Source organism: Phascolarctos cinereus, unplaced genomic scaffold (assembly GCF_003287225.1).
Source record: "Phascolarctos cinereus isolate Bilbo 61053 unplaced genomic scaffold, phaCin_HiC Scaffold_1;HRSCAF=81, whole genome shotgun sequence".
Classification (NCBI taxonomy): domain Eukaryota; kingdom Metazoa; phylum Chordata; class Mammalia; order Diprotodontia; family Phascolarctidae; genus Phascolarctos; species Phascolarctos cinereus.
The window spans coordinates 163,800,807-163,819,811 of NW_027555514.1; the positions used below are offsets into that span (position 1 = coordinate 163,800,807).

At 36.5% G+C, this 19,005-nt stretch overlaps 1 protein-coding gene across 2 annotated transcripts in view; it reads right to left on the bottom strand.

Moving 5' to 3' along the window:
* Positions 1–19,005, bottom strand: part of CELF2 (CUGBP Elav-like family member 2) — a 1,000,575-nt gene that overhangs the window by 706,573 nt on the left and 274,997 nt on the right. For both annotated transcript variants that reach the window (XM_078154853.1, XM_078154848.1), the window contains exon 3: positions 7,789–7,872. The gene's annotated coding sequence lies outside the window, so the exon portion shown is untranslated. The remainder of the gene's footprint in view (positions 1–7,788; positions 7,873–19,005) is intronic.

The following is a 19,005-nucleotide window of genomic DNA, read 5'->3' on the forward strand; positions in this document are numbered from 1 at the left end:
TGTCTACACAAATCTCCAAATGCGTTTGTCAAGTCAGCAGGCATTTACTATGTTCCAGCCAGTGTGTGTGTGTGTGTGTGTGTGTGTGTGTGTATAGGAATGGGGTTATAATTTGGAAGAGGGCTCAATGGAAAATTGACAAATCTCCCAACGAAATCTATCACTGGAGAACTACTCTGAAGGTACAAGGCTCTGGAAAAGAGCACAGAAACCTTGCACATAATAAACGCTTAATAAATGCTAGTTGAATTGAATTTCATCTCTGTATATTTTAGAATAGCATTCCTTAACCCAGTCTGAAGATAGGGTAGATTTTCTTTCAAAGCCATTCTTTTCCCACCTTTCCTTTTCTAGCCCTCTTCCAGGTGACAAAATTTCATCAGCTCCTTCAAAGTTTCTTGACTAGTCAGAAGCAATAATTGATAGCACTGCCTAAGACCAACCTGCATTAATTGGTGGGAGATCAGCATAAAAATAAAAATAATTTCACTGTCCATATAGTAGAGATTTCATTGAGTGGGAGAGCAATGAGTTTGTCAACAACAATTATGGGCTGATCAAATTTTCAAGCTTATGTACAAGGCTGTTGCAAAATTAGATAGTATCATTAGGAATGATTAACCTCAGCTGGCAAGATGAGAACTCGTGCCTTTCTTAACTGGCGACTCTGGAAGACTGAGACAGAATAAAAACTCATGAAACCAATTCGGGTGAGAAAGAATGTGGTTTCACCAATTCTAATGCAGTGCACAATTTGAGATCACAGGAATTAATTAAATATCCAATTAATTTTATTATTTATCTAGTCAACCTCCCTTTCTTTCTTAGATCTGGCAAATTTAAGACCTTGCCAGTATGCTTAAATAAAGGTCACATCTAAGGTCTTCAAATTTCTTGTCCAAAAGCTTAATCTTCTTGTACCCTGAAGGCTGGTATTTTTATCTGGAACCTTGATTTGGTCTGCATAATCTTCCCCCCTCCCCAACAAATTGGTATTTAAACCTCAAAACCTTTAGCTAACTACATCTGTCATTGATATTTTATTGTTTAATTTCTTTTTATGGAGCCAAATTACATCTCTCCCACATACAGCCAGCACTTTACATGTCTAATTTGTCGACATGTTCTATAATGATAATTTCATTGATTTAGAAAGTGACATTATGAGCAACATATGTTCAGTTTAGCAGTAGACCTTGTTATGGCAATCAATTTTTTTCCTCCAGAACTCAATTCTATTCCACATTCAGAGGCAGCTGAATCATTTAACCAATTCGTGTTCTCATGAAAAATAAGAAAGAAATGTGCTTGCACTTATCTTATTTTAAAAAAGAAAAATTCTCACTTTGTGCAATTTACAATGTGCGGGCTAAGTGTTGCATAACTGGGGGGAAAATCCAAAACAAGAGAGTAAGAGGCATTGAATAAACAGGAGATGACATAAAGGAAGTGGTGTTTCTTGGTTATGAAAGTTCATTCTTTTGCTCCTTCTCAATAGTTAATATTCCCTTTATCCCATTTTTCTCCCCTGTTAAAGCTCTGTTATTCTGTAACAGAAATATTTAAGGCAACTATCTGACCTAACTCTTTTATCAGCCTGTGAGTACTCAGGGAAAACAGGTTTTCTTAATACAACAATCCAATTAGGTACTTGAGTTCTGTTCTTGCATTAGTATAATGTCATATACATTGTGTGGGTATATAAAATATGTAATAATGATGATAATTCAAAGATCAACATAAGAGTTTAGCTCAACAAGATGTATATCCTAATGGAACATGGTATTTTTATCAGCTGTACCAAGGGAAGGTTGTTGGTAGGTATGGGGTAACTTTTCCATGGTTTACTTGAGAGTCCCTAGGGCATTATGATAGAGGGTGAAAAAACATTTTCTTTGGAGCCAAGAGGACCACAGTATGAATTTCAGCTTTTCTCACGACTTTTGTGACCTTGGGCAAATACCTCAACTTTTCATCCCTAGGATCTGTATCTGCCAAATGAAAGGATTACTCTAGATGGTTCCAAGACAGCTAGCTAGATGTCACACTCTATCAAATGTTGGGCCTATAGTCAGGAAGACCTGAGTTCAAACCTTGCTTTAGATCTCACCTAGCTCTGTGTAAGTGCACTTAAGCCTTGATTGCCTCAGTTTCCTCAACTATAAAATGGGGATAACAAGGACACCTATCTTCCAGGGTTGTTAGGGGGATAAAATAATATTTGTAAAACACTCTAGCATAGTTCCTTGCACATAGTAGGAGATGAATAGATGCTTATTATCTCCATCCTCCTAAAGTCCCCCTGGGTCCTTGAGATCTATGATTCTTAAAATGTTCGTGGGTAAAGGACGAAGGATAAGAATGGGAGAAGAGGGCTAATAAGGAGCAAGGAAGGTGTAAATCTTCTGAGGGGAAAAGATCAAGGTTAAGTAATTATTTACAGGAAGAGGCTAGACTGGATTAAGGCTATTTGTGTTTGTGGTACATGTTATTCTTTCTGTCTTCATTCTACTGCTATCACAAACCCCTTCCTGCAATGCTAGCAATATGGGAAGTAACATGCAAAGCATGGGTTTCACATGGTCGTAACATAAATCAATTTGTTAACCTTTCCCACATTCTCATTCCATCATGACTGCAACTGTGTAATCAGGGTTGAGAAAGGATGTTATGATTGGGAAGTGAACCAAGGAGCTATAAAAACTTGGTCTTGTTAGTGCTGGAATAAAAGTGATTGGTGAAACCAATTCATTTCAATTCAACTAACATTTGTTAAGCACTTACTTATGGAGAATGCTTTATCATGTGCTGGTAAAGAAAAAAAGACAAGACAAAGTCCCTACCATTATCATCATCACCATCACCACCACCAGCATCATCACTTTCATATCAATAAATAACAACTGATATTTATGTAGCATTTTAAAGTTTGCAAAGTGTTTAATATAACTTTTCACAGATAATACTTATTTGTAAACTAGGAGGCATCTTATAATCTATTAGGCAGATGTAATGTACTAATACCTTACTTTGCTTTAGAGAATCTGGAGAAGAGAAGACTTAGGGGTGACATGATAACTGTTCTCAGGTATTTGTTCTACTTATCCTCAGGTGACAGGATTAGAAGTACAAGTAGGAGATAGGCAGATTTTGTAGTTGATATGAAGAAAAACTTCCTAACAATGAGATCTATTCAAAAGTGGAATTGGAACTTTCAGTGGACAGTCAATTCTCTTACTTTGAAAGTTGTCAAGTAGAGGCTCGATGTGGTATTATGGAGAACAAATTACTGTTGTAATAGATGAACATTAGGGTCAATTCGATATCTGATATTCTGTAAATTGACAATCACTAGGCCCTCATATTTCATAACATTTTGTGAAGATTCATCAAAAAGGAAGATACTCAATGAACAGAAAGCAGGAATAACAATGAGGAGTCTATGCTAACAATCTAGGCAAGTGGTGACAAGGGCTTGCACTCAGGTGCTGGTGGTGGGAATAGGAATGAAGGTATGAATACCATAGTTACTAACAAATGAGAGGGTGTAGCAACTGATTGGGAAGTGAGGGGGAGAAGATAATCTCACTGAAGTCTCGAACATGAGCAGTTGGGGGGGAATGGATGCTATTGGCAGAAATAAGTTAGCCAGAAAGAGAGACAGATTTGGAGGAAAGCTAAACTCAGTTTTGGACATGTTAACTTTGAGGTGCTCACTGGACAGTCAAATGAACTATCGACCAGAATGTTGGAAATACTAGTCCAGAGCTTAGGAGAAAAGTCAGGATTGGAAATATAGAATCCAGGGAAGGGGAAGAGGGAAATTGCAGAATTCAGAGTATTCAGTGGAAGGTTGGGAAGAAAGAATATGGAAATATTGGCAAAGCAGCAACAAAAAAGCCTTTCCTTTTCATTAGAAAAATAAAGAAAAGAGTTATGAGGAAGAAATTGAGGTGACTTTAATTTAATAGTTACAATCATTGATTATTAACAATCCCCATCAAATTGGATCTCAGCCCAAACTTCTATACCATCTACATCTTGATCTATGACATAGTCATAGACTGATATATTTTTACATAGTCTTCACTTTCTACATACTATATAATGAAAATGGATATTAACAAGAATGACCCTGGGCATTGGAATATCTTCAATCAAAGATTTAAGTTCTTTCCATTAGTATACTTTCTAATGTAGCAAAGTGGGCTAATCCATTTTAGGAATATTTTCAACAAAAAGAATTAAAACATAAAACATTGTATTGTTTAGGAGACTAACAGTCAGTCAAACAGAAAAATAAGTTAACTTGACCTTTCCACTAACAAAACATTCTTGTGAACTCAGGATTGGCTCTTTTTGATCTTGGATAAAATTGGCAGGTCTGTAGCTCTGGAGCCAAATTTGTACTGCTCCTTGCATGACAATATGTCCTGTAGATTCTATTTTAATACTTACTAATTTAGATATTTGAGGTACATAAAAATATAAATATAAATGAGTCACATGAACCTTTAGAATCATGTTCCAAATCTGAGCTAATTTTCACTTAGGAGCTGCATATTCCATGTTTGGGAGGTAGCCACCTTTGGGAAATGAATTAACTTTTTAAAAGATATCTGGATCCCTACCATTTAATGGTTTCCACTTCTGATGGCTTGCCAGGGTACTATTTACAAAGAACTACCTGTCCTACTGGAAATATGCATCCCAAAGGATCTACCTTACTCTTGTGGAATAATTTACTCAAAGGTAGGATCTGACAGAATATCTGATGTAAGGTACTTGTTATTGCAATGCAGGGTTGTTAGGAATATTGTTATTATTATTTTTGTGGTTGAATCGCAGCATCACTAAGGGCATTTAAAACTAGCTAAGAGGAAAGCTAACATCAGGGAACAATTTGGTGTTAGCAAAGAGTGGAGAACATGACCTAATAGGCTTTTCTCATCTCTAACTTTATGATTCCATAAAGTCAGAATTTGAGTGTGTGCAATTTAGCTCTTGGTCCAGAGAGGTCAATTAATATGAGATTTTGATGCAAGCCCATAATTTGAAAAGGGAAAATAGAAATGGAGGCAAAAGTAATGATAATACAAACAAATCCCAGACCTTCCTAGAGTAGAGGAAGGAAAAGAGGACCAAAGGAGCCATTGAATCCTTTACCAAATGATTTTCCACTTTGAGTTAGAGCACACATTTTTACTGGCAAAGAATTGCTCTTTGTAGTAACCACAGAACTGAATAGCCAGAAGAGACTTTACACATCATCTAGCCCAGCTCCTCATTTTACAGATGAGGAAACAGAGCTCCACAGAAGTCAGACACCTTGCCCAAGACAATTTAATTTTATATATAGATATATGCATATACAGACTATATGTAAAAAGGGGGAGAGAGAGGAAGAGAGAAGGAGGGAGGGAGGGAAAGAAAGAGAGAGAGACAGAGAATGAGAGAGAGAGAGAGATTTGGGGAGAGAATGAGAGTGAGAGCAAGAGAGAATGAGAGAAAGAGCAACAGAATGGGGGGAGAAAGAGAGAGAGAGAGAGAGAGAGAGAGAGAGAGAGAGAGAGAGAGAGAGAGAGAGAGAGAGAGAGAGAGAGAGGAGGGAAGGGGGAGGAAGAGGGAGATAGAGTTTTATTATCTCTACTCTTATTACTGTGCTATCAGAAGGCATCTATTCTGTCATATTTCTCCATGGGCATAGTATTGCTGCTATAGCATTTTTCAAACTAATCTCTCAAGGTAGAAGGGAGAGGGCGTCATAGCAATGTTGGGAGGGAATTTAGGAGATCAGAATTATGAAAGCATGATGTAATTAGCACAAGTTCTTTCTTGTGTCCTCATAATATCAAAAGGGAGCAATGCTTTTCCTTCTCTCTTTAGCAAAGTCTATGTCACACCATCACCTTGGCTCTTGCTTCCCTCTCTTCTAATTTCACAGGTGTTTCTATGTCACAGGTCACAAGACTTTTGCTGTAAAGTTGTCTTAGGACCCTGGCATCCTTTTTCTCCACTAAGGATTACTTCATTTAAGATTTTAGTCAATTATTTTAAACTTAAATGATCTGATTTTGTGCTTATGTTAATGGAGTTGCCCCGATAACTACCTAATAATCTATTTGGCCTGCATAGTCACAGTTTCAAATAAACCAAGCATGTTGTTTTTATTTACTGCTGCCATATGCTGTCTGAGAGTATTATTTTTGTGCCTGATTCTCTGCAATGGTTCAAGTGGAGGGCATACTCATGAAAACAGATCAAAAGTGAAATGATCCTGTAGCTGATTACTAACATCTGTATACCATTTGAGGCATCATGGTGAAATGGAAGATCTAGTCTGGGACTCAGAAAATCTAAGTTCCGCCAATTTAGAAGGGAGCACAAAATTAAAAAAAAAACTGCTGATATAAAAAAGGGGACATTACATGGGTAGGAGCAGTCATAGAGATCACACAGCAGTTATCTTATTTAAATGGCCAAGTAAGACATCTTTATAGCTCTAAAGATAAGGAAAAGTGGAAATTCTGCTTTTTAGAAGAGAGCTAGGAAGCTAATTTTAGAGAAAAGGCCTTCTGAAGTTTCCATCATATTATTGAAACAAGTCAATAAGTATTTAAATGACTACTGGGTGCCGAGCACTGTGCTAAATGGTATGACCATCATCATACATGTAGTTACTGTTGTATCTCAGAGGTAAATCCAAATCTTTTGGTTTTAATTTTATTTTTATTGATTTTTTTTCAAATCATCTTCTTTTCTGAATATTATCCCTCCCTTGCCTCTACCCCCTGAACAATTAACAGATTTTTAAAATAAAAAAGCATTTCAGAAAAGCTTACCAATACATCAGTCATGTTTGATAGTATATGTAATATCCTAGATCCCTGGTCTTCCATCTCTAAAAAGAGGGGAGGCAGGTTCATTTTCTCAACTCTTCTCTGGGGTCAAACTTGGTCATTACAATGAACAAATAATAACAGGTATGGCAGAGCAGATGGACAGCTGGGTGGTGCAGTAGACAGAGTGCTGGACCTCAGATACTCACCAGCTGTGCGACCCCAGACAACTCATATAACTCTATTTGCCTCAGTTTTCCTGTCTGTAAAATGAGCTGGAAAGGAAATAACAAACCAACCACTCTCAGGAATCTTTGCCAAGAAAACCTCAAATAGAGATCACAAAGAGGTGGATGTGACCAATTGACTAAACAACAATAAATGGAAGAACAGGATACATTTTTAAAAACCATTGTTCAATTTTGCAAAATCAGTTATCTTTCCACTACAGATATAAGTCAAGGAAACCCACCAACAGTAGATATATTTTACATGAAGTAAATAAGAAATAAATAAGATGCTCTTTTCCATCCTATATAGTCCTATATTGGTCCTATAGGTTACTCCATAACTACTTCATTTCAACTACTGAATGGATTCCTTTATACCATTTATCACCCTGTCAAACACAGGAAGTACTCTACGTTTCTTTGAGATAAGGAAGGCTGTATAGGAATGTAAATAGTTACTGCTTTAGTTATTGTTACATTTCTTTTAAAGATGGTTAATTGGGATAATTTTGCAAAGGAATAAAAACTGGTGTCTAGGAAGGTGTCATTTCTTGGGAAATGACATTTGACGCTGTAGTCAGTCGGCCCTTGTGATCTATAAGCCAAGAACAATTCCCAGATTCTGCATTAGTACAACCAAATACATAGTTCAGTTCTTCAATGGAAAGCGATGTTTTAAAATAAGAAAAAAGGGAAGTAAAAAGGAAAACTGTACTCACCAAGAAAGATAAAAGCCACTCTAAATAGTGATGCTTGCTTTTAGTTTGTAGGCCCAAGTCGAAAATTACAGTCCTTTTAGTTTTCTGAAAATGCAAGAAGGTTTTACATGAAATTCTCTATTTCTGATAAGTGACACCAACTGATACAATCACCAAGTCAAATCTAAAGAGTGATTCTTTGACTTAGCCATAGAACTACCCATTGAAAGAGATGATTTTTGGACAAACTCGTGTTAAATAAGCACCTTCACAATTCAAATGATACTCCAGAGGAAAATCTTCAGCCCAAGTCCTGGTTCCAACATTTAGTAGCTGTGTATTCCCAGATAAGTCATCTAATCTCACAGATGCAATTTCTCTACTTAAAATCTAATACATTATTTACCCTAAGGTTGTGGATAAAACCACTTATAAACATTAAAATGCTATAAAATGAATTGTTATCATTATTATACCAAATAATACACATAAAAAAATCAGTTTCAAGCTAAGGGAGCTTCCCCAACTTTTCTGTTTTCTAAAAAACCCTTAGCATCACATTAGAATGATATTACCTCCTTAGCCTTTGTGTGAGAAATTCCTGCTACCCACACTCCCTTTCTTAGTAGAAAAGTGCTAGGAAGTTGACTATAGCATGTAAAGTTTGGGTTGACAAATGACTTGACCAAGGTTAAGTAGCTAATGCCAGGAGTGACCAGAATCCTGGTCTTCATTATTCCAAAACCAGCATTCTGGTCAGTTGTGACACAGCTACCTCAACTATGAGCTGGTCTTCTCAATAAAATTGATATAGAGAGTCAAGTCATTTTAAAGGTACTCAGAAATCATTTAGTTTAGCTATTTCATTTTATAGATGAGGAAACTGAAGTGACACCCGTGGTTACAGGTCTAACATGCATAGACCATGGCCTTTCTTACTTTTTATTCTCCTTAGCAACTTTCACAAAGTAGATACTTAATGAAGATTTTGTTGATTCATTGATCAACTCTTATTGAATGTGAGACAAGTTTCTAAAAGCCTTTAGATTCAAATTTTCAAGCATTCCAACTAATTTTCCTACATCTCATACAATACCATTCTAACAAGCAGGGAAGAATATCGACAATTAGAAATTATCTGGAACAGTATTCCTAACCTAGGGGTGTGTGTGTGTGTGTGTGTGTGTGTGTGTGTGTACCCTTTTTGTAGTTTGTAAAGCCAGTAGACTCCTCAGAAAAATGTTTTTAAATTCATAAAATACATAGGATTACAAAGGAAACTATATTGAATATTCTTCCAAATATATATAATATGAAATCTCTGTCTCCTTTCCCTCCCTCCCTCCCTCTCTCTCTCTCTCTCTCTCTCTCTCTCTCTCTCTCTCTCTCTTCTTCTTGTTCTTCTTCTTCTTGTTCTTCTTGTTCTTCTTCTTGTTCTTCTTCTTGTTCTTCTTCCTCTTCCTCTTCTTCTCCCCCTCCCCTCCCCCTCCTTCTCCTCCTCCCCCTCCTCCTCCCTCTTCCTCTCTGAACTGGCATACTGGCATAGTAGATAAAGGGTGAGCCTAAGAGTCAGGAAGACCTGGGTTCAAATGCTCATCCTAATATCAGCTGCAAGAACTTCGTCAAATAACTTAATTTTTTCATGTGTTTCCCTTATCTACTAAGTTAAAAGCAATCTACGAAGTTTTCCCCTGCCATAAGTGGAGGAAGTTCCCACATATAAAACTGACCACACTGCTGAAATGGAAGATTCTTTGCATGTCCCTCCATACTTTTAAAATAGTTTTCAAATTTCATTGGATACTTTCAGAAGTAGTGCTCCTTTTAACTCATTCCTCTGTCCTGAAATCCCCTTGTTGTCTAGGATGGCACATGGTTGTTTGCAGGTGTGCCTAAGTGGTCTATGTATACATTCCTTCCTCCCTAAACAGTTAGAGGTTTGTATGTGCTAAGACTTTTTGTTTTGAAGGAGGAGGAGTTGCATGAAGCACAGCTCACCATAAAAGCACTGAAACATACTTGCTGACATTTTATCTGTAGGAACTGGTAGTCAAACTGATTGAAATTTCTGAAATAATCTAAGCATCAGGAACATTAATCAATTGAAAGTTTACCAGAACTTTTATATATGTACACACACACACACACACACACACACACACACGTACATATATATATATATATATATATATATATATATATATATATATATATATATATATATATATATATTTGCAAAATATGGAGAGAGTTTCAATCAACCGCAAGCCATTTGCCTTCTACCTCTTCTAGCACCAAATAATCACCTCTTGCACTATGAAAGGACATTGTTTAGGAAATTACGTCCAGTGGGCTCTTCTTCTGATGCACTAGATTTCAAGAAGTACTTGGAAACTATCTGAGAACTATCTACCCATACAGTTTCTATGGATGAGGGTGTAAATGTGGTGAGAAGGACCACCAGAGATCACTTCCAGAAACATCAGTCAACAGAATAATAAAGAGATGAGTTTAAAAATGAGCTGTTCATCCCAAGTGGTTTCAGCAGAAATCAGATATCATACAGATACTCTAGCATGGCTTCTTAAATTTTTTCTGCTCATGACCCCTTTTCACCTTTCCTGGCCCCTTTTTGCCTTTGGACAGCATCTGTTAATGTTGTGTTACCTGAGGGCACACACAGTGCAAGGCTCACATTCTTTGTGTTCAGAATCAATGCTGCAGTGAAGTTTCATGATGCACTGCCAGAAATACCTTGGATTCGTTATGTGTTTGATTTTTAATTAATTTTTGGTCATTGTGCATTCAGAAACTTTTTACTGTTGTCAGTTTTTTTGCGACCCCATATGGGGTCATGCCTCCCAGTTTAAGAAGTGCTGCTAGAACATACTAGGATTTATTTGAAAGGTTTATTACTGGCACAAAGTATAAAAGCACCGGCTCTGTGGCCATAGAACCCAGGTTCAAATCCCATCTCTGATGTGTAATTCCTTTGTGATCTTGGAAAATTCAATTATCCTCCACGGGCGTCAATTTCCTCATCTATAAAAAGGGAGTGTTGTACTAAATGACCTCTGTGGTCCTGTCTAGTTCTTGATCTGTGATTATTTTCTTTAAGAATAATGGTAACAGTATATGCAACAATCAACATTAATAATAGTAAGGGAAAGAGGGAGGTTGGAATTTGTTTGGAAGTCAATGTAATAAGTATTGGTTTGGACATATGGAGATCCCAGGAGACTATGAGATGTTCAGGAGGAAACAGGTAGGAATTGGAAATGTGATATTGAAACTCAGGTATAGAGATAATATTTGAAGCTGTGGAGTGGGCAAGATTGTCTGAAGAAAGAATGAAGAAAAAGAATAGAAAAGAGTGTAGGACAGACAGAACCTTGTGGACATTTGGTCATGAAAAGACAATGAAGGAAGCAGAGAATGACTCGGAGAGAAGTATTTGAGAGAAAAAGGTCCTAGCTTAGTAAAGAATAAGCACAATTAGATAAATATGTTAACTTTAGAAACAATAAAAGGCATTTTTTAATAGAACCACAGAATTTCTAAGTTGGGAGGGAGCTCAATAGGCAGCTAAGGTCTGACCCATACATGAAATAGGGTAATAGGGTCCCTTCTACAACATATTAGACAATTGATCATTCAGACTTTGTTCCAAGATCTTCAGTGGGGAAGAACCCATTAGTTTCTGAGGTGACTCATTCCACTTTTGGATAAGACTAATTTTTTTTTTGCCAAACTTAACTTTTCCCCTTTGCAAATTGTTTCTACTTCTCTCTCATATGGCCACCCAGAACAAGTATTAATCTTTCTTCCACATGACAGTCTTTTGAGTGCTGGAAGACAATGCCACTCTGTTTACTTCCCACCCAAACTGCATCACTTTCTCTTTTCCAAGTTAAACATCCTCACTTCATTCAACCAATCCTCATGTGTCATCTTTATGTAATACCCAGAATGGAATACAATACTCCAAGTGTGATTTTTTTCTCCCAAGGTAGAGTACATTGGGACTATCCCCATCTTATTCCAAAAGCTACTTTCTTACCAAAACCTAAGATTATCTTACATTGCTTGACTGTTACATCACACTATAGACTCATGTTGAGTTTGCAAGGTTACTAAAATCCTCATGTCTTTTTTTTTTCTCAGAAAAAGTGCCGTCAACTGCCATACAACCAGTTGCAAAGCTATACGATTGTATTAGTATATAGCCTACATCTCCCATATTATCCATGGGAATAGCCTGAGATAAACTATGTACAGAATTCTAATGATAGGGTGGGGGACGGACCTGTGGCGTCAAGGCCACATGTGGCCCTCTAGGTCCTCAAGTGTGTCCCTTTGACTGAATCCAAACTGCACAGTACAAATCCCCTTAATAAAAGGATTTGTTTTATAAAACTTGGACTCAGCCAAAAGGCCATACCCAAGGATCTAGAAGGCCACAGGTTCCCTGCCCCTGAGTTACTTAATAACACTGCCCCAAAGGGAAATTAGGTTACTCTAATACTGAAGAAATTATGTTAGCTTTCTTTGGTAATCACTCCCTTTTTTTAGATACTCACTAACCATATCTTTGACAGTATAACTTCGATTTTCCTTAGGAATTGAAATCAAGTTCAGTGACCTATTATTTATTTTTGAGTCTATACCTTTCCCTATCTTGAAATTGGAACATTTGTGCTTCTCCAGCCCTATAGAAACTTTCCTACTTTCCTTGATCATGAAAATATCACTGAAAGTGGTTCACCTACCAGTTATTGCAGTACCAAGGCCTCATGACTTGAATTTATTGACAGCAGCTAAGTGTTCTTTCATTAAATCCTTACTGATCTTGGGTATCAACTCTCTATTAGTCATTTTAATTGTGTTCTCAGTTCAAAAGTCAATTCTTCTCAGTAGAGCTAGCAAGTTAAATAAGAAATCCCTTCTCTCTGTCAGTTAGCAGTATCTCAACTGTTCCAAGTGGAGGTCCTACATATGCCCTCTTTGATTTTCCTGTTCCTCTAAATAGTTAAAAACCAACAAAACCAGAACATTTTGTTGTCCATAGCTTTCCTCGCTATTCTCAACTCACCCTGAATTTGGTACTTTTGACATTACCCACTTTTGTATTCATCCTCTATTCATTTCCTTTGCTTCCATTTTCTATCCATATCTTTAAAAATGCAAGTTGGTCAGTGAGTTCTCTGTGCTGCCACATAGGTTTCTTCATCAAAGTCTTGCTTTTCTTCCTTATCATACTTATAACCCTTTCTATGTAGAGATTTCATTCTTGAGGGTTTCCCATTCCACCTTAGCTGACTGTCTATGTAGAGTTTTAGTCCATGGGGAGCCTTCTATCTGTCCTTACCTTGAGCCCATTGGAATGTGCTTTTCTCAATTCTAGGGTGCATGCTGAATTATGTCAAACTTCTATCTCTTTATCATAAACTCTAAGAGAGAGGAGTCTTTTCCCCAAAAAGTTCTCATAATATCTACTTTGCAAGCATGTTCTTCTTGTTGGTGAGACTCTTTTCTGAAATAGATTTCCCCCTTCTTGCTTCCTTTTCTTTTTGAAGGATGAAATTGTCACTAAAGGAAGGAAAAGAGTTGTTTACTGCTTTGCCTTTGGTAGAGTTCAAGAACTCCAACAGATGTCTGGATAATTGAAGTCTTTTTATCATTACCATTGCATGTCTCTACCAGGTTCATGATCTATTTCCTAAATTCATGGATACTTAGATGACAAAATTGCTTCTTTCTCAATGCTGATCTTCTCCCATATGATCTCTGCAATGCTTTTCTCTCTGGTTCTTGGATTTTCTCACCTGAGTTTACCTTCTTAAAATACAAAGGGATTCCATTTACCTTTTCTTATTCTTTACTTTTTAAATATTGTATGATTTTACTTATTCTTATTATTGTTTCTTTTGGGGAAGGTATACTCATTCTCTTTCTCTGAGTTAGGAAAATAGGCAATAAATGAATATTTGACAATAGAGAAAATTTTGAGGGTAGAGAGGAAAGCTAAGAGTTTGTGAAGTGATAAGAACCCTGGGTCAGTGGTCCTTAGTCTTATCTCTGTCACTTATATGATCTGAGATGGATAAATAGTTGTTCTGGACCTCAGTTTATTTATCTATTAAATGTGGGTATATAACAAGATGTCTTCTTCTGAGGTTCCTTCCAACTCTACTTCTATGACATATGAGCTCCTGTTGAATGATCTGGATTTTTGAAGACGAGTAGGCAGTAAAATCAGTTTTTGAGAGTGTGTATGTGGGAAAATTTGGGAATTGTAAAAGAGTAGAATGAGTCAAGATTGATTCTCAAGAAAACTTCATAAGAAATCATCAAAAGACGAATCATAAAAGAATTTCTTAGCAGAACTTTTCAATGCAGATGAGATTGTGTAGATTTGTAGTGGATCCATTAGAAAAAGTGGTAATTGTCATGGTTTTGTTAAGTGGAAAACCACATTTCAGTTAATGACATTGACAACCACTACTGCCAACCTGACCACAAATCAGGGAATAGTTGGAATTTCTAAAATATATTTCATTAGGAGAGCTCTTAGTTTGTTTTATAAATTATAAAATTGCAAGGTTGCTTTATTTTTAAACCTATACATGTTAAATTTAAAACTACTTTATAAAATAATTGCTACTTATATAGTGTATTAACATTTTTTTCATACATTATTTTATTTTTTCCTCCCAAAAGCCATGGAAGGTACATACTTCCTGTCTTGTAGTTGAGGAAGCTGAAGCTCTGAGTTTAAGTAACATTTTAAATAAGTTTAAGCAAGTAGCAGAGCAGAGACTGGTGTTCTGCTTCTACTCCATTTTTATATTTGCTCTTCATTTCTATTTTTATTACCTCCCTCAATACTTGGGGACCCTTGAAGGAAGAGACAAATGAGAGGTGAGAAGTGGATGTAAGAATAATTTAGTTAAGAGGAAGATAAGGGACTTGATACTTGTCCAAGAAAATTCAAATAACTTCAGAAATTAAAATTTAATTCAAAGAAAAAATTATTGTATTTCATCTTAGAAGATGATTACAAAAAGGATAAGAAGCAGATACTATATTGATAAAGAGAAGGAGCACTAGTGAGTGTTGAGCACTGATGCATTATTTTGGTTCTAAAACTTCCACCTGGTAAACATTAATCAAACAGAACAAATAGTAGCTTTGAGTTTCATCAATTACTTTTCCTAAACAGCCCCTAAATATTTGATGGTTGTGTATAGATTCCTGTTAAGTTCAATGTTAAATCCAAGTGATATTTCAGTGTAGATTAACGTGAGTAAAATACATTAAGTGTGAGCAAACAGAGGATTAATATTTAAAGTAGTTCTATTTTTAAGACTGTCCTCAGTCTATTTCAAAAATTCTGTTGAGTCAGTTGCAGGGGGTGGTTGGTGGGGCAAAGGCAAAATGGTAGAGAAAAGGAAGCAACTTGCCTGAGGTAGCCCCCAATCCCCCCCCCCAAACACCTGTAAACAATGCCATAAAACAATTCCTAGAGTGGCAAAACCCACAAAAGGATGGGGTGAAATAATTTTTCCAGCCAAATACAACTTAGAAGATCAGCAGGAAAGGTCTGCTGCACCTGGGTAAGACTGGAGTGAAGTCAGGCAGGGCCAGTGCAGACTGGGCCTCAGTAAACCAGGAACAGGCCTTGCGAGCCACTGAATCAGCAGCAGCAGCAGCTTCTTTTAGAGCTCTCAGACTACAGATGTTAAGGGGGTTGAACAACTGATCAGAAGGAGATTACAGGGGTCTCTTTTCTGGTACTGGGGCAGGACTCTGTTGCTTTGCCCATATGGAAATCTGGTTTTCAGTCCTCTGTGGCAGTTCCAGGGCAAGGAGGAGCCCTAGTACACCAGAGCTTGTGCTTCTCTGGAACAGTGACCAGCATCACAGTTCCAGGATAGAAAAGAGTGCTTATGGTCACTCACAGACCAGAACACAGGCCAGGAGAGTATTAACACAGCTCTCCTTAGATCATACCACTTTGGAATAACTGAAAACTTACAAGTCCCTATAAGTGTCTCTGAAAACAGCTGCACAAACTCCCTGAAGCTTGGGACAGTATGCTCTCCACCCTGGAAGCAGAGACCTACTTTCACAAAGAGTTAAAAGTCAAGAAATAGACTAGAAAAATGAGCAAACAACAGAAAAAAATTCTGGCCATAGAAAGTTACTATAATGACAAGGAAGATCGAAATACACACTCAGAAGAGATAACAAAATCAAAGTTTCAACATCTAAAGCTTCCAAGAAAAATATGAATTGGTCTCAGGCCATGGAAGAGCTCAAAAAGGATTCTGAAAATCAAGCAATACAGGTAGAGGGAAAATAGGAAAGAGAAATGAGAGTGATGCAAGAAAAACATGAAAAAAGAGCCAACAGCTGTTAAAGGTAACACCAAAAATACTGATGAAAATAACACCTGAAAAAACAGAATAGGCCAAATGGTAAAAGAGGTACAAAAATCCAAAGAACAGAAGAATGCTCTGAAAAGCAGAATTGGCCAAATGGAAATAGTGGCACAAAAATTCACTGAAGAAAGTAATTCCTTAAAAATTAAAATAGAGCAAATGGAAGCTAATGACTTTAAGAGAAATCAAGGAACAATAAAACAAAACCAAAGGAAGGAATAAATAGAAGACAATGTGAAATATCTCATTGGAAAAAACAACAGACCTGGAAAATAGATCCAGGAGAGAGATTTTAAAAATTATTGGACTACCTGAAAGCCATGATCAAAAAGAGCCTAGAAAACATCTTTCAAGAAATTATCAAAGAAAACTGCCCCAATATTCTAGAACAGAGGGTAAAATAGAAATTGACGGAATCTACAAGTTACCTCCTGAAAGAGATCTCAAAATGAAAATTCCCAGGAATATTATAGCCAAATTCTATAGCTCCCAGGTCAATGAGAAAATATTGTAAGCATTAAGAAAGAAACAATTCAAGTATTGTGGAGCCACAGTCAAGATAATGCAAGATTTAGCAGCTTCTACATTAAAGGTTTGGAGAGCTTGGAATATGATACTCTGGAGGGCAAAGGAGATAGGATTACAACCAAGAATCCTCTACCCAGAAAAACTGAGTATAATCCTTTGGGGGAAAATGGATATTCAGTGAAATAAAAGACTTTCAAGTATTCTTGATGAAAAGATGAGATATGAATAGAAAATTTGAGTTTCAAATACAAGACTCAAGAGAAGCATGAAGAGGTAAACATGACAGGGAAACAATAAAGGATTTAACAAGGTTAAACTGTTTACATTCCTCCATGGGAAGATGATACTTGTAACTCATAAGAACTTTGTCATTATAAGGGCAGTTAGAAGGATTATAGATAGAGGGCATGGGTGTGAGTTGAATATGAAAGGATGATATCTAAAAAAATTAAGGGGTGAGAAAGAGGAATACACTGGGAGAAAGAGAAAGGGAAAAGTAGAACAGGGTAAATTATCTCACATAAAAGAGTCAAGAAAAAGCTTTTAAAGTGGGAGGGAAGATGGGGAAAGTGAAGGAGAGTGAGTGAAACTTTCTCTTATCAAAATTGTCTCAAAGAGTGAATAACATACATAATCAATTGGGTATAGAAATTACCCTACCAGAAAGTAAGAGGGAAAGGGGATAAAAGAAGGGGCTGTGACTCAGAGAAAGGAAGGCAGATTGGGGGAGGTGGTAGTCAGAAGCAAAACATTTTTGAGGAGGGACAAGGTGAAAGGAACAGAGAAAATAGAATAAACAGGGCATGGGGGATAGGAATGGAGGGAAATACAGTTAGCAGTGGTAACTGTGAAAAAAAATTGAATCAAGTTTCTCTCATAAACACTTCATTTCTCAAATGAGAACTGAGTCAAATTTATAAAAATAAGAGCAATTCCCCAACTGATAAACAATCAAAAGATATGAACAGTTTTCAGATGAAGTAATCAAACCACATATAGCCACATGAAAAATGCTCTAAAGAACTACTGAATGGAGAAAGACAAATTAAAATTACTCTGAGGTACTACCTCATACCTATTAGATTGGTTAATAGTGCAGAAAAGGAAAATGACCAATGTTGGAGGTAATGTGGGAAAAATGAGATGTTAATACATTGTTAGTGGAGTTGCAAACCAATTTAACCATTCTTTAGAGCAATTTGGAACTGTGCCAGAAGGGCTATAAAACCATGCATGTACTTTGACCTAGCAATACCATTACTAGGTCTGTATCCAAAAACATATAAAAAACAAAAAGGAAAAGGACCTACATGTACAAAAATATTTATAGCAGCTCTTTTCTTGTTGTGAAGAATTGGAAATTGAGGGGATGCCCATCAATTGGGGAATGGCTGAACATATTGTGCTACATGATTATTTTGGAATAGTATTGTGCTATGAGAAATGATGAGTAGGATGCTCTCAAAAAAACCTGGAAAGACCTATGTGAGCTGATGCAAAGTGAAATGTATTGTGTACAAAGTAATAGCAATATTGTAAGATGATCAGCTGTGAATGACTCAGCTATTCTTAGCAATACAGTGATCCAAGACAACTCTGAAGGATTAATAATGAAAAATGCTATCCATCCCCAGAGAAAGAATGAATGGTGCCTGAATACAAATTGAAGCATACTTTTTAAAACTTTCTTTATTTTTATTGAGGTTTTTTTTTTAAATTTTGGTCTTTTTTTTTTTTTACAACATGACTAATATGGAAGTATGACTCTTGTATAACCTATATTAAATTGCTTGCCTTCTCAATGAAGGTGATAGGGAGGGAGGAAGAGAGAGTTGGAATTCAAAGTTTTACAAGTGAATATAAACTTTTTTAATGTAACTGGGGAAAAATAAAATACTAAATAACTGAAAAAAGAGAGTCAGTTTTGGGTTTGTCTCAAACATGAAGCCAGGGATAGAAAGAACTTTTCATCACCACATACAGATGTAGCAAACATTAGAAGTTTCATTGTAAAATTACATGTCCTTTGAAAAAAATAAAACTAAAATACAGATGATGTATCTGAGCAAACCAGGGGATCTTCACGATGGCCCCTTTCAAACAATAAATTGATTAAAGCATTAATTAACATGATTTAAGTACTTAATCAGTATTTCTGTTGAGATTTCATTGTGCAAATTTATAATTGTATCATGGTAGGTATAGTGGATCTAGGTTGGCCTTAAAGACAGAAAGAGCTTGGTTCCAGTCATTCAAGTCCCAGGTA